The sequence below is a fragment of the Pristiophorus japonicus genome, chromosome 3, assembly GCF_044704955.1.
Source record: "Pristiophorus japonicus isolate sPriJap1 chromosome 3, sPriJap1.hap1, whole genome shotgun sequence".
NCBI lineage: Eukaryota > Metazoa > Chordata > Chondrichthyes > Pristiophoridae > Pristiophorus > Pristiophorus japonicus.
In genome coordinates this window covers 254,538,131-254,555,453 of record NC_091979.1, presented here as the reverse complement: position 1 = coordinate 254,555,453, position 17,323 = coordinate 254,538,131, and the positions used below count along the sequence as shown (strand labels likewise).

The window sequence follows — 17,323 nt, the reverse complement described above, 5'->3', positions numbered from 1 at the left end:
CACTGTCATTTTTGGAAAATAACAGTCTGTCCTGCTTCAAAATGGTTGGAATAGGGAAAAGTTGGGTAATCATGAAGAGGCACATTGGCAATTTAAACCACTGGGATTCTGGTTTACCTAAGGTCTTATTTCCACTATACTGAAAGACAGTTGTTCAAAAGACACCGTAGCCTGGAATAACCTAGATGTCACCTTCATTCTGGCTAGTTCTGGGCACTGCAGCAGAGTGAAATATGTATGTAACCATAGTTCTATGAATGACATAATACTGTATCACTAATCCAGATACAACAACAACAACTTGTATTTATATAGCGCCTTTAATGTAATAAAACATCTTAAGGTGCTTCACAGGAGCATAATCAAACAAAATTTGACACCGAGCCACATATTATGGCAGATGCTTGGTAAAAGAGGTAGGTTTTAAGGAGTATCAAGGAGGTTTAGGGAGGGAATTCCAGAGCTTAGGGCTTTGGCAGCCCTAAGCTCTGGAATTCCCTCCCTAATGGTGGAGCGATTAAAATAGGGGATGCTCAAGAGGCCAGAATTAGAGGAGCACAGCTATCTTGGGGGTTATGGGACTGGAGGAGATTACAGAGATAGGGAGGGGCGAGACCATGAAGGGATTTGAAAACAAGGATGAGAATTTTAAAATCGAGCACAGGGGTGATGGATCAACAGGACTTGGTGCAAGATACAGAAACTATTTTCTATAATAATGGAAGGAAAAAGACTTTACATCAGTCCAGTTGGGGGTATTGGGGGACTTTCCCTGCTGCTTCATTTTATTCACATGTACCCATATTATTTCTGAAAAAGGAAGTCGAAATTTCATTACAGATTATGAAATCTACCTTCACCACCAGGGGGCACACGTGTTGCATTTTGTTGCTGATCACATACCTGTGATCCACAAACAAGGCAGCTTGGTTAAAGGAATGCTCCCCAAGTGGCCTAACCTTTGATATTTTATCTGCAAGAGACAGCCTTGTAACTAACCTAATCGTTCACAACTTAACAAAATAATACTCACCATAAGGTCACTGGTTTCCCATGTTGGTATCAAGACCAAAGATAACAAACACAATTTGTGCGTGTAATTCTTCTGATTTTCTCCCCTTACCCTTTAATTCCTAAAAGCAGTGACTGATAGCATGTATCTAGACCATAGCAACCAGAAGATAATTTTAATGAGGGTGGAGAGATAAATGTATGTAAATTTTGTGGGTATCATAAATCAGTCCAGTCGGAGACAGTAATAAGAACATAAGAAATAGGAGCAGGAGTAGGCCATTTGGCCTCTCGAGCTTTCTCCGCCATTCAATAAGATCATGGCTGATCTGATCTTGGCCTCAACTCCACTTCCCTGCTCGCCCTCCATAACCCTTGACACCCTTATTCAAAAATCAAGTAATAGTAATGACGAGGGAAGTAGAATGGGGGCAGAAGCAAAAGATAGAAAGAAGAAAAGTAAAAGTGGAGGGCAGAGAAACCTAGGCAAAAAGCAAAAAGGGCCACATTACAGCAAAATTCTAAAGGGGCAAAGTGTGTTAGAAAGACAAGCCTGAATGCGAGGAGTATTCGGAATAAGGTGGACGAATTAATTAATAGCAGTTAACAGATATGACGTAATTGGCAACATGGAGACATGGCTCCAGGGTGACCATGGCTGGGAACTCAACATCCAGGGGTATTCAACATTTAGGAAGGATAGACAGAAAGGAAAAGGAGGCGGGGTGGCATTTCTGGTTAAAGAGGAAATTAATGCAATAGTAAGAAAGGACATTAGCTTGGGTGATGTGGAATCGGTATGGGTGGAGCTACGGAATACCAAAGGACAGAAAACGCTAGTGGAAGTTGTGTACAGACTACCAAACAGTAGTAATGAGGTTGGGGACAGCATCAAATAAGAAATTAGGGATGCGTGCAATAAAGGTACAGCAGTTATCATGGGTGACTTTAATCTACATATTGATTGGGCTAACCAAACTGGTAGCAATGCGGTGGAGGAGGATTTCCTGGAGTGTATTAGGGATGGTTTTCTAGACCAATATTTCGAGGAACCAACTAGGGAGCTGGCAATTCTAGACTGGGTGATGTGTAATGAGAAAGGACTAATTAGCAATCTTGTTGTGCAAGGCCCCTTGGGGAAGAGTGACCATAACATGGTAGAATTCTTTATTAAGATGGAGAGTGACACAGTTAATTCAGAAACTAGGGTCCTGAACTTAAGGAAAGGTAACTTCGATGGTTTGAGGCATGAATTGGCTAGAATAGACTGGCACATGATACTTAAAGGGTTGACGGTGGATAGGCAATGGCAAATATTTAAAGATCACATGGATGAACTTCAGCAATTGTACATCCCTGTCTGGAATAAAAATAAAACGGGGAAGGTGGCTCAACCATGGCTAACAAGGAAAATTAAGGATAGTGTTAAATCCAAGGAAAAGGCATATACATTGGCCAGAAAAAGCAGCAAACCTGAGGATTGGGAGAAATTTAGAATTCAGCAGAGGAGGACAAAGGGTTTAATTAAAAGGGGGAAAATAGAATACGAGAAGAAGCTTGCCGGGAACATAAAAACTGACTGCAAAAGCTTCTATAAATATGTGAAGAGAAAAAGATTAGTGAAGACAAACGTAGGTCCCTTGCAGTTGGATTCAGGTGAATTTATAATGGGGAACAAAGAAATGGCAGACCAATTGAACAAATACTTTGGTTGTGTCATCACGAAGGAAGACACAAATAACCTTCCGGAAGTACTAGGGGACCGAGAGTCTAGTGAGAAGGAGGAACTGAAGGATATCCTTATTAGGCGGGAAATTGTGTTCGGGAAATTGATGGGATTGAAGGCCGATAAATCCCCGGGGCCTGATAGTCTGCATCCCAGAGTACTTAAGGAAGTGGCCCTAGAAATAGTGGATGCATTGGTGATCATTTTCCAACAATCTATCGACTCTGGATCAGTTCCTATGGACTGGAGGGTAGCTAATGTAACACCACTTTTCAAAAAGGGAGAAAGAGAGAAAGCGGGTAATTATAGACCGGTTAGCCTGACATCAGTGGTGGGGAAAATGTTGCAATCAATTGTTAAGGATGAAATAGCAGCGCATTTGGAAAGCAGTGACAGGATCAGTCCAAGTCAGCATGGATTTATGAAGGGGAATCATGCTTGACAAATCTTCTGGAATTTTTTGAGGATGTAACTAGCAGAGTGGACAAGGGAGAACCAGTGGATGTGGTGTATTTGGACTTTCTAAAGGCTTTTGACAAGGTCCCACACAAGAGATTGGTGTGCAAAATCAAAGCACATGGTATTGGGGGTAATATACTGACGTGGATAGAGAACTGGTTGGCAGACAGGAAGCAGAGAGTCAGGATAAACGGGTCCTTTTCAGAATGGCAGGCAGTGACTAGTGGAGTGCCGCAGGGCTCAGTGCTGGGACCCCAGCTCTTTATAATATACATCAATGATTTAGATGAAGGAATTGAGTGTAATATCTCCAAGTTTGCAGATGACACTAAACTGGGTGGCAGTGTGAGCTGTGAGGGGGACGCTAAGAGGCTGCAGGGTGACTTGGACAGATTAGGTGAGTGGGCAAATGCATGGCAGATGCAGTATAATGTGGATAAATGTGAGGTTATCCACTTTGGGGGCAAAAACACGAAGCGAGAGTATGATCTGAATGGCGGCAGATCAGGAAAAGGGGAGGTGCAGCGAGACCTGGGTGTCATGGTTCATCAGTCATTGAAAGTTAGCATACAGGTACAGCAGGTGGTGAAGAAGGCAAATGGTATGTTGGCCTTCATAGCTAGGCGATTTGAGTATAGGAACAGGGAGGTCTTACTGCAGTTGTACAGGGCTTTGGTGAGGCCTCACCTGGAATATTGTGTTCAGTTTTGGTCTCCTAATCTGAGGAAGGATGTTCTTGCTATTGAGGGAGTGCAGCGAAGGTTCACCAGACTGATTCCCGGGATGGCTGGACTGACATGAGGAGAGACTGGATCAACTGGGCCTTTATACATTGGAGTTTAGAAGGATGAGAGGGGATCTCATAGAAACATATAAGATTCTGATGGGACGGGACAGGTTAGATGCGGGTAGAATGTTCCCGATGTTGGGAAAGTCTAGAACCAGGGAACACAGTCTTAGGATAAGGGGTAGGCCATTTAGGACTGAGATGAGGAGAAACTTCTTCACTCAGAGAATTGTTAACCTGTGGAATTCCCTGCCGCAGAGAGTTGTTGATGCCAGTTCATTGGATATATTCAAGAGGGAGTTAGATATGGCCCTTATGGCTAAGGGGATCAAGCAGTATGGAGAGAAAGCAGGAAAGATGTACTGAGAGAATGGTCAGCCATGATCTTATTGAATGGTGGTGCAGGCTCGAGGGGGCGAATGGCCTACTCCTGCACTTGTTTTCTATGTTTCTATCCACTATGGTCAAAAAATGGAAAAGTGGAAGAGCTGGTTCGAAACTCTCCTGAACCTCCCCGGACGTGGATCTCAGAAGCTCTGCGAGAAGCAGCAAATGAAGCCATACCACATCCCATGATCAACTATGATCTGCCGGCCATCTTGAAATAAAAGCTTCCATTAAGTAACTCAGGAATAGACAGTCTCTTGGCATATGTGGGATATCTGCTGAAAGAAGGCAAGCACTAAATGGCCTACATCAGCTGATACACGATACCTGGGAGAAAGAGGTCATAGCGGAAGATTGGAAGTGTGGAGTAATCCCAACCTGGACAGCCAAAGGCAGCAAAACCATGTGTGGCAACTGCAGAGGAATCACCCTCGTCAGTTCTGGGAAAAGCCTTTGTGCACACAATTCTTGGAAGGATTCAAGATCTACTCCTAAGTAAGAGGCGACCACAGCAGAGTGGGTTCATGCCAAACAGGTCCACCACTGACGGAATATTGGAACTAAACATCCAAGCTCAGATTATACAGCCGTCTTCTCATCCCAGTCTTGACATTTGGAGCAGACTCATGGACTTGGATCACGCAGGACTTAACCAAACTCATTTTAAGCTTACACACTGGATGGCATTACGCGCAAGGCAAAGAAGACTAGAAATGTCACGCATGCACCGTCACACTCCTATTGGTGGAGCAGGAGATGAGCAACAGTAGTCGTAAAAATTTAAAACATGGGGGCGATTATTGTGAGTGTTGAGGATGTGAAGTGTCACTCTTAAAACAAGGGTGCATCGGAAGGTGTGTGTTTCTACGTCTAACCTCAAACACAGAATAGGTGAAGCCTCTGATTAAGCAATCACTTTTGCTGGGTTTTCATACTGTTGGTTTTATCACCTATTTCAATGATATGGTACTGGCTAAATGATTAAACTTAGTCTTGGATCAAACGGTGGGCAGTCTTTTTTGCAAGCAAAAATGTACTTCTTTAATTCTTGATTTTTTAAAAATTAGGTATCGAGTCGCATTTAGCAGAAAACGATTCCTGCAGTGACGAGCATTATAGGCCCTTCCCGTTGAATATTCTGAATTATTTCAATAATTATGAGTATTATAAATAATTAAAGATTGTTTCCACTACCTGCAGTTGGTAAATCAGTAACAAAGGAGCATAGACTAAGGATTATCAGTCGATGAACATGAGGGTGGGGGGAAAGATAGAAGGTTTTCTTTTTACACAGAGGGTTATTCAAATATTAAATGCTTCATCACAAATGGCTTTAGAGGCAGGGACTAAACATAATTCATTTGGAAATTGGAAAAGTATTTTAAAAGGAAGAATATTAAAGGATAGAGAAATGGCAGGGAATTGGGGTTAGAGTAGATAGCTCCAGTTTAAAAGCTAGCACTGGTACAGGAATGATGGGCTGAATGGTCTTTTGTCTTGTAATTTCTGTGATTCCTTTCGGAATAATGTTTGCTTTACCAATTAAATTGATAAAGTCGGTGTATTTATTTGTGTTTTTCATATGAAAGATTGTACCATAGTCATTAAGAAACGGATGTCTGGGTTTTGGGAAGATGGCAAACAATTAGAAATTTGGATGAAGTGCCGAACCTACATAGCAATGAAATAGGAAAAGCAATTGCAATTAAGGCCCAACAGTATTTCACAAAATACTATGGCAAATCCAAATAAATGTTGCATACAAAGTGCTGCAATCAAGGCAATCAGTATTATTTAGCTTAAAAATATTTATATAAAATAATTAAATGGAAAGAACGAAAACCTATTTTTTAATGAGGTACTCTATTACATTTCTCCCAGGCACAGTCAAAGAAATGGTAACAGAAATTGATGTAATGTGTTCGTACTACGTGGGAACTTCGTACTCCAGAAATGTTCAACATATTTGACTCTCTGTAAGTTACTATTGAACTTATAGTAATAATAAATATTCTTCTCGCATTCTTTTCGGTTCTGTCATATGATTACACAAGTAGGTTCTTAAGGACAGAGTAGATTAGCTGTGCATCCCAATTGTCCAAGACTCTCCAGTTTTTTGCCTCAGATAATCTGGTGGAGACGAGAAACTTAATATAGGCGAGATAGATTAAATTCTGTAATTCCATGGTGAACACAGGCACCATCAAAGTATTTCACCAGCAAGCTGTCTGCATTGTACTTTTGAAAATATTCCAGAGGCCTGTCTGAACGAATGATAAACGACAAGTGGTTTGTTACAGAAGCAAAAATGAATGACAGGCCTGAAATTGCGAACACACAAACACATGAAATAATTGCATCCGGCAAAATATATCCTTAACTGGCTGAAAAATTTCACAGTCTGGCATGAATATGGCAATTGGAACTCCCTCACAGAAACATTTTTTAAAAATTGGCTAGGATCCCCCAGCTAACACAATAAGTATTTCACAGCCCGCCAGCAATGATCAACTAATGACCTCAGGATCCGACTTCCACAGTGTTTCCAAACCTTCTAATGTACATGTAAATAGCTTCACAGCAAATCAACTTCAACTGTGTTTTCACCCTAACTCTGCAAAAACATCATGAGTATTTAAAAGGAAACTGTTAGCACACAACCCAAAAAGATTGAAGCTTTTTTTTGCTAAGCTTATAGCTACCACTTCCAGGACTATCAACAAGAGTCTCCATTTTGAGAGAAATAAGGAAATAATCTGACTAAAGTACTATGAGTGGTAAGTCCTTGTATGATACATTGTGTACATCATATGGTACATCACTAGTAATGGAACGCCTGCAAAGAACTAAGAGACACCATGTGCTGGCACTTTATGGTTGTTAAGGCTGTGCAGAGTACAATCCAACTTGGACAAACAGCAAGTGTCCACTTTTATGGAGAACACTGAAGCTAGTAAGGAAATGGGAAAGGGTCCTTCCAAACTGATACAGGAGTATAACAATAAACAAAATAATAACAGTTAATAAAGCTGTTTTTTCTTTTTGGTTAACCAGGTATCTGACATGCTTAGAAATCCATCGCCATGTTTAAGAACTAAGCCACTGAGAGATTTACAACTAGAATTTCTGATTCTTGAATAGAATGAAAACTCTTTCCACAAAGGGACAAATCTCACTTGCCTAAGTCCAAAGAACTTCCAGTGCAAAGCACTGGTAAGCCTCCTGCTGCTTGCTCAGCTAGGACTACACAATCTGTTAGCACTGTGGTTTTCAGGATTATGTGGAGCTGAGTGGGAAGAAACCCAGCCCCTAGAGATGGGTCCACCTTTCCAAGTTGCATTAAATGAGCCACAGTGGCTGGTGAATCCTCAGTGCCCTGGAGTACTACAGTCCTTGCTTGGTGTGGGTATCGGATTACTGAGTCTATCACAGAGCATTATCTTAGCTCCAAGCTTCCATTGCCAAATGTGTCATCTGGGAACCGCTTTGACCCCAAAGGGACCCGATAGTCACTAGTTGAACATTAGAGAACTGACAAGTGTGGTTTTCAACCTTTTCTAAATAGAAAGCAGCTACTAAATTGGAACAATTCAGGAAGAGATATACTTTCAAAATTTATCCAAGACATAGGAAATACATACATCGACTAAAAGAGAGCTGCCAATCAAACTTGCTTACAAACAAAAAACACAGGTTTCTTGTATTTGAGTTGAACAGCTCGGCTTCTCCCTCAGATACCTGTCACAGACGTAACATCTGTTCTGGGCCTATTGTGTATCAAAACAAGCTGGGCCATTTTATGTGAAGAACCTGATTTTAAACCTATATGAAATATGGTAGAAAGAAATAAGTCAATGCAATGATACTTCATAGTCAACAATGCTTACTTTTTGCCACATTCACCTCTTGGGCTGTGCAAAGCCATGATACTGAATTTGGAGGCATCTACCATACACCACAAGGTATTGTATTAAAGATGGTGGATAGTGTTAAGTATGTAATAACTTGATAGACTGAATACTGTAAACTAACACAGGTACAAACCTGGCTATGCTTTATTAGGGTCCAAAGTGATTACATTACATGATGGCTTGCCTTTTATACATGGGCCGCACACACGTGCGTACAGCCCAATGATAGCCGACAGTGGCGCCAATTGGTGGCTAGTAACCCCAAGCATACATACATGACAATATCCCCCTTTAAGATATTAGTAACAGTCTTTTTACAAATTGAGATGGTCTGGGGCTTTCCGCTCCCGAGTTGATCGTCTCACTTCAACTCCAGCCTTGGGCGAGCGTTCTGAGTCTGTTATGACTGGGGGCTGGGTAGCTGATCTGATGGGAGTGGCAATGATCATGTGAGGGATTGAAAGTCCAGATTCATTGATGACAGCGGAGTCCTCTGATGACTGAGGGTAGGTTGGTTGGTCACTGATTGTGTCTTCCTCAGACTGTTCCGGTTCATCCATGTGCCGCAGCTTTATCTGATCAACATGTTTCCTGCATGTTTGCCCATTCTTAAGCTTGACGATAAACACTCTGTGACCCTCTTTGGCCGTAACAGTACCAACGATCCACTTGAGACCTTGACCATAATTTAGTACATATACAGGATCGTTAACAGAAATGTCGCGTGACACAGCGGCGCGATCATGATACCATTGCTGACTTTGACGTCTGTATTCAACATGATCGTTTAAGTCAGGGTGGACAAGAGAGAGCTTGGTCTTGAAACATCAATAGTTCAGCAGGGGTCTTGTCCTGTAATTAAGCAATATACATGACAAGCGAGTCTGCAGTGAACCTTGAGTTACACGTTTCATACTCTGCTTGATGGTTTGGACAGCACGCTCTGCTTGACCATTAGATGCGGGTTTGAATAGTGCTGACCTCACATGTTTGATACCATTGAGTTTCATGAACTCTTGAAACTCCAGACTAGTGAAGCAAGTTCGGTTGTTGTTTACAATGATGTTGGGCAGACCATGAGTGGCAAACATGACACAAAGGCTCTCAATGGTAGCTGTGGATCTACTGGATGACATGATTATACACTCTATCCACTTGGAATATGCATCCGCCACAACTAAAAACATCTTTCCCAGGAAGGGACCTGCAAAGTCGATGTGGATCCTGGACCATGGTTTAGATGGCCACGACCACAGACTCAGCAGCGATTCCGCTGGTGCTTTACTTAGCTGCATGCAAGTGTTGCACTGATGCACACTTGATTCCATATCAGTGTCAATTCCAGGCCACCATACATGAGACCTGGCAATGGCTTTCATCATGACAATACCGGGATGAGTGCTATGTAGATCATGTACAAATTTCTCTCTGCCTTTCTCAGGCATAACAACATGATTACCCCACAGTAAACAATCTGACTGAATGGATAGTTTGTCTTTGCGACGGTTGTAAGGTTTGGTCTCATCACCCATTTGCTTGGTATGGCAGACCAATCACCACTAAGGACACAACGTTTCACAACCGATAATATCGGGTCCTGGCTGGTCCAGGTCTTAACTTGTTGAGCCGTAACAGGGGTTCCTTCACTTTCAAAAGCATCCATAATTAACAGTAGGTCTGCCGGTTGTGGCGTCTCCACCTTTGGTGTGGGCAACGGCAAACGACTCAGTGCATTGGCACAATTCTCGGTGCCAGGTCTATGGCGAATGCGCCCACCTCTGGATGTGGGACGATACATTGGTATTGATACCTTTGTTTTCTGAAAACAATGAAATGAGTGGCTTGTGATCTGTTTCCAGTTCAAACCGAAGACCAAACAGGTACTGATGCATCTTTTTAACCCCATACACACGGGCTAATGCTTCATTTTCTACCAAACTATAGGCTCTTTCTGCCTTTGACAAACTTTTAGAAGCATACGCAACAGGTTGTAGTTTACCCGACTCATTAGCTTGTTGGAGCACACAACCAACTCCATATGACGAAGCATCACAGGCCAATACTAGACGCTTGCACGGATCATAATGTACCAGCAGCTTGTTAGAGCAAAGCAAATTAGTAGCTTTTGAAAAAGCTCTATCTTGAGACGCAGTTGACGTTTTAGCAGCATGTGCAGTGGCTCTAATGAAGTGCTCAATCTAGGTCGGAAATTACCGAAGTAGTTGAGTAGACCAAGGAACAAATGCAGCTCCGTCACATTCTGAGGCTTGGGTGCATTTTTGATGGCCTTGGTTTTCGAGTCCGTGGGCCTGATGCCGTTAGCAGCAATTTTCCTCCCCAGGAATTCGACTTCCGGTGTCACGAAGACGCACTTCGAACGTTTCAGTCTGAGCCCCACTTTGTCCAGACGGTGTAGAACCTCTTCCAGGTTGTTCAGATGTTCGGTGGTGTCACGACCTGTGACCAGGATGTCATCTTGGAACACGACGGTTCTAGGGACGGACTTTAGTAGACTCTCCATGTTCCTCTGAAATATGACTGCAGCCAAGCGAATTCTGAAAGGACACCTGTTGTAGATAAACAGTCCTTTATCAGTGTTGATGGACGTAAATTTCTTCGACGTCGCGACCAGCTCCTGTGTCATGTAGACCGACGTCAGATCCAGTTTAGTGACCGACTTCCCCCCACCCCCCCACCAGCTAGCGTTACAAACAGTTCATCAGCCTTCAGTAACGGGTATTGATCCTATTTCGAAACGCGGTTGATCGTAACCTTGTAGTCTCCACAAATCCTGATAGTGCCATCACTCTTCAACACAGAAACAATGGGGCTGGCCCATTCGTTAAATTCGACCGGTGATATGACCCCTTCATGCTGGAATCTGTCCAGTTCGATTTCGACCTTCTCCCTCATCATGTACGGAAGCGCCCGAGCTTTATGATGGATGGGTCTTGCATCCGAATCCACGTGGATCTGCACCTTGGTTCCCGTGAAATTGCCGATGCCTGGTTCAAACAGCGAGGGGAACTTGCTCAGCACTTGAGCACATGGAGTATAATCGTCTGACAACAATGCTTTGATATCGCTCCAATTCCATTTGATTTTTTCTAGCCAATTCCTGCCTAACAGCGTTGGACCATTGCCTGGAACAATCCATAACGGTAAATCATGAACCGCACCATCATACGACCATCACCGTTATGAGTTCTTTAGTGTACGTACACAACTTGGCATTGACTGGACTCAGCTTAGGCCTCACAGCCTTAGTATCCCACAGCTTGTCGAATGTCCTCTGGCTCATTACTGATTGACTCGCACCCGTGTCCAATTCCGTTAAGTTTCACATTAATCATTATCGGTTGGCTCTTTGTTAGGAACAAATACAGTCCATACACTTCCTCCGCTGGTATCTCGGATTGCATATCCAGACCTGCGCGATACTGGTCATCATCCTCCACGTGGTGTGTCGCAGTACGTTTGCTCAGTTGCGGACACACAGAAACATAGAAACATAGAAAATAGGTGCAGGAGTAGGCCATTCGGCCCTTCTAGCCTGCACCGCCATTCAATGAGTTCATGGCTGAACATGCAACTTCAGTACCCCATTCCTGCTTTTTCGCCATACCCCTTGATCCCCCGAGTAGTAAGGACTACATCTAACTCCTTTTTGAATATATTTAGTGAATTGGCCTCAACAACTTTCTGTGGTAGAGAATTCCACAGGTTCACCACTCTCTGGGTGAAGAAGTTTCTCCTCATCTCGGTCCTAAATGGCTTACCCCTTATCCTTTGACTGTGACCCCTGGTTCTGGACTTCCCCAACATTGGGAACATTCTTCCTGCATCTAACCTGTCTAAACCCATCAGAATTTTAAACGTTTCTATGAGGTCCCCTCTCATTCTTCTGAACTCCAGTGAATACAAGCCCAGTTGATCCAGTCTTTCTTGATAGGTCAGTCCCGCCATCCCGGGAATCAGTCTGGTGAACCTTCGCTGCACTCCCTCAATAGCAAGAATGTCCTTCCTCAGGTTAGGAGACCAAAACTGTACACAATACTCCAGGTGTGGCCTCACCAAGGCCCTGTACAACTGTAGCAACAGCTCCCTGCCTCTGTACTCAAATCCCCTCGCTATGAAGGCCAACATGCCCTTTGCTTTCTTAACCGCCTGCTGTTCCTGCATGCCAACCTTCAATGACTGATGTACCATGACACCCAGGTCTCGTTGCACCTCCCCTTTTCTTAATCTGTCACCATTCAGATAATAGTCTGCCTCTCTGTTTTTACCACCAAAGTGGATAACCTCACATTTATCCACATTATACTTCATCTGCCATGCATTTTCCCACTCACCTAACCTATCCAAGTCGCTCTGCAGCCTCATAGCAGCCTCCTCACAGCTCACACTGCCACCCAATTTAGTGTCATCCGAGATACTACATTTAATCCCCTCGTCCAAATCAATAATGTACAATGTAAACAGCTGGGGCCCCAGCACAGAACCTTGCGGTACCCCACTAGTCACCGCCTGCCATTCTGAAAAGTACCCATTTACTCCTACTCTTTGCTTCCTGTCTGACAACCAGTTCTCAATCCATGTCAGCACACTACCCCCAATCCCATGTGCTTTAACTTTGCACATTAATCTCTTGTGTGGGACCTTGTCGAAAGCCTTCTGAAAGTCCAAATATACCACATCAACTGGTTCTCCCTTGTCCACTCTACTGGAAACATCCTCAAAAAATTCCAGAAGATTTGTCAAGCATGATTTCCCTTTCACAAATCCATGCTGACTTGGACCTATCATGTCACCTCTTTCCAAATGCGCTGCTATGACATCCTGAATAATTGATTCCATCATTTTACCCACTACCGATGTCAGGCTGACCGGTCTATAATTCCCTGTTTTCTCTCTCCCTCCTTTTTTAAAAAGTGGGGTTACATTGGCTACCCTCCATTCGATAGGAACTGATCCAGAGTCAATGGAATGTTGGAAAATGACTGTCAATGCATCCGCTATTTCCAAGGCCACCTCCTTAAGTACTCTGGGATGCAGTCCATCAGGCCCTGGGGATTTATCGGCCTTCAATCCCATCAATTTCCCCAACACAATTTCCCGACTAATAAGAATTTCCCTCAGTTCCTCCTCCTTACTAGACCCTCTGACCCCTTTTATATCCGGAAGGTTGTTAGTGTCCTCCTTAGTGTATACCGAACCGAAGTACTTGTTCAATTGGTCCGCCATTTCTTTGTTCCCCGTTATGACTTCCCCTGATGCTGACTGCAGGGGACCTACGTTTGTCTTTACTAACCTTTTTCTCTTTACATAGCTATAGAAACTTTTGCAATCCGTCTTAATGTTCCCTGCAAGCTTCTTCTCGTACTCCATTTTCCCTGCCCTAATCAAACCCTTTGTCCTCCTCTGCTGAGTTCTAAATTTCTCCCAGTCTCCGGGTTCGCTGCTATTTCTGGCCAATTTGTATGCCACTTCCTTGGCTTTAATACTATCCCTGATTTCCCTTGATAGCCACGGTTGAGCCACCTTCCCTTTTTTATTTTTACGCCAGATAGGAATGTACAATTGTTGTAGTTCATCCATGCGGCCTCTAAATGTCTGCCATTGCCCATCCACAGTCAACCCCTTAAGTATCATTCGCCAATCTATCCTAGCCAATTCATGCCTCATACCTTCAAAGTTACCCTTCTTTAAGGTCTGGACCATGGTCTCTGAATTAACTATTTCATTCTCCATCCGAATGCAGAATTCCACCATATTATGGTCACTCTTCCCCAAGGGGCCTCGCACAACGAGATTGCTAATTAATTCTCTCATTACACAACACCCAGTCTAAGATGGCCTCCCCCCTAGTTGGTTCCTTAACATATTGGTCTAGAAAACCATCCCTTATGCACTCCAGGAAATCCTCCTCCACCGTATTACTTCCAGTTTGGTACGCCCAATCTATGTGCATATTAAAGTCACCCATTATAACTGCTGCACCCTTATTGCATGCACCCCTAATTTCCTGTTTGATGCCCTCCCCAACATCACTACTACTGTTTGGAGGTCTGTACACAACTCCCACTAACGTTTTTTGCCCTTTGGTGTTCTGCAGCTCTACCCATATAGATTCCACATCATCCAAGTTAATGTCCTTCCTAACTATTGCATTAATCTCCTCTTTAACCAGCAATGCTACCCCACCTCCTTTTCCTTTTATTCTATCCTTCCTGAATGTTGAATATCCCTGGATGTTGAGTTCGCAGCCCTGATCATCCTGGAGCCACGTCTCCGTAATCCCAATCACATCATATTTGTTAACATCTATTTGCACAGTTAATTCATCCATCTTATTACGGATACTCCTTGCATTAAGACACAAAACCTTCAGGCTTGTTTTTTTAACACCCTTTGTCCTTTTAGAATTTGCTGTACAGTGGCCCTTTTTGTTCTTTGCCTTGGGTTCTCTGCCCTCCACTTTTCCTCATCTCCTTTCTGTCTTTTGCTTTGGAGATGCCCCAGTCTCGAACAGCCTTCACAAATGTACTGTTTAAACCGACACTGATGAGGCCGATGATTGCCCCCACGGTGAAATCGGATTCATTCCCGTTGGCGTACTTTGGGCAGCCACCGGTTTCGCATACGCAGTCGAGTAGGCCCTGCCATATGCAGCTCTGCCAAACGATGATACAATCTTGTTTACAGTACTTGCCGAGTTCCGATTTTTTGATGATATCTGCTTTAAGTTTTTGTCCGTCGTCATGCATGCCTGGGCAATCATGATGGCCTTGCTCAAATCCAGCGTCTCCGCTGCCAGTAGCTTATGCAGGATTACCTCGTGGTTGATGCCAATTACAAAGAAGTCCCGCAGCATGTCTCCCAATGTGTTTTCAAACTTACACGGTCCAGCTAGACGTCTTAGGTCGGCAACGAATTCCGACACACCCTGGCCCTCAGAATGAACGAGCTTGTAGAATCGATATCGTGAGATGATGATGCCTTCTTCTGGTTTGAGATGGTCACGTACCAGAGCACCCAATTCCTCATAGTCCTTGTCCATTGGATTTGCAGGCGAGAGAAGATTCTTTGAGTCCATAGATTTTCGGACCGCAAACCGTGAGGAAGACCGCCCTACGCCTAACTGCGTCAGTGGGTTCCTCCATTTTGTTGGCTACGAAGTACTGGTCCAGGCGAGCTACAAAATCTGCCCAGTCCTCTCCCTTCACGAGTCTCTCCAGAAATCCAATTGTGCTCATTTGCATGCGAAGGTTCTTAAGTTACCTCGTCGCCAAATATTATGTATGTAATAACTCGATAGACTGAATACTGTAAACTAGCACAGGTACAAACCTGGCTCTGCTTTATTAGGGCCCAAAGTCATTACATTACATGATGGCTTGCCTTTTATACCTGGGCCGCACACACGTGTGTGCAGCCCAATGACCTCGGCAGTGGTGCCACCTAGTGGCTAGTAACCCCAAGCATACATACAAAACAGATAGAATGCATTAGATCCCTCAGATGATTCTGCCAATAACATGGGGGGTGAAGTTGGACATGGGCAGGGTCTTAAAACAGGCAGCATTGCATTGGCTACCCGTTACACGCCCTGCCCGATTATCAGTTCCATTAACTTTACTGAATATCAGGGGTGTTGTATAATGGGTGGCAAATGCCATGCCATCGGTTTTGCGTCCCCTCCTGTGTCCAATTTCACACCCAGGGTATCTGTGAAATGGAGTGTGGCAATACTTTCAGAAATGTCTGCACCAGGCACTCCCAAGTCTCTTCCTTACAATGCCATCCAACGTGTTGATAAAGTCATTGAATAGAATTAAGTGATAGAAGAGTTGCCTCACTCCTCTTTTGGAGAAATTAGGTTCAGTGAGTTGTACAGATCTTGCAGCTGGAGTACACATCCCAAATAAGATCCAATATTTGGCTTCCATAACTGCCAGCTTCTCTGAGGGTTGAGTCAGGCACTAGGTGAAAACAATGATGAAAACAATGAGACAGAGTTTACGCTTTAGGTGCAATCGTGAAATTGGGTGTAAGTTGCAGTGTTTTTGCAAATTGAAGTTATGGTTCAATTTTCAATCCAAATTCATTTGCATAACACCGAACGTAAAATTTCCCATGAACCAGCACAATGGAGCAGCGTGAACAAGCATGATGAACAAGTGACTGGGAGCAGAGCCAATCGGGCCTCAAGTATCTATGGAAGGGGCATATAAAAAGCCAGCATGAAAATGTAAGTAGGTTCTCCTGAACCTTAATGAACTCTGCAATCTCTGTATGTCCTATACATTCCTCATGAAAGCAGAATCCAAACTGTTCCTTTCTACATGCTACAAAGTAGTGAAAATGACCATGGAATGCTTCTGATGAAACAGTCAACATCAAATATTCTGTGGTCACTGAGACATATAATGGGAGGTTTAAACAAACCTTGATGGGTGCAGTCAAGAATTATTTCCCCTTATGAAAATAACAGCAATAATCAAAGGATGAGGTGGGCATTATTTAAACAAATTCATTAGAAATTAAAAGATGTGTTAAAAATAACTATCTTGTAATAGTGAAATCTACCATCTTGCAATACACACAGATTAGAAAGAGCTTCCAATTATCTAGTGAACATCACATACTGGTAGTCTGGTCATCAGACACATACTACACTTCATAAACAGAAGTTGCAATATTGGTTTGTATCTCAAGATAGATGCAACCTATCTAAGCTCTTTCATCCAAAACAGAACTCTGTTGCCCTGCTTCCCATTTTTTCTTAAATAATTTCACTATCCTCTTTCAAGTCCATTTCACATATTAGTCATTCTGTTTGTGAAGACGGACTTCCTGACATCACAGCTAAATTTGTCCCCCTTAATCTACTGTCACAATATAGCAATGTCCCAGATTTATCTTTTGGTCCCATTTACTATTTTTAATATCTGTAAGAAATCCCCTCTTTCAAGTCCCAAGTTTTTTCAATCTTTCCTCATAACTAGTCTTGATAAAATGAGTAGAATTTTCCTTTAATAT

The 17,323-nt window shown here is 43.2% G+C and overlaps 1 long non-coding RNA gene across 1 annotated transcript in view; it reads left to right on the top strand.

Moving 5' to 3' along the window:
- The window catches only part of LOC139259495 (uncharacterized), a 32,444-nt gene that overhangs the window by 9,930 nt on the left and 5,191 nt on the right, over nt 1-17,323 (top strand). Inside the window, exon 2 of the long non-coding RNA XR_011592579.1 lies at nt 6,252-6,346. This is a non-coding gene — a long non-coding RNA (uncharacterized lncRNA). The remainder of the gene's footprint in view (nt 1-6,251; nt 6,347-17,323) is intronic.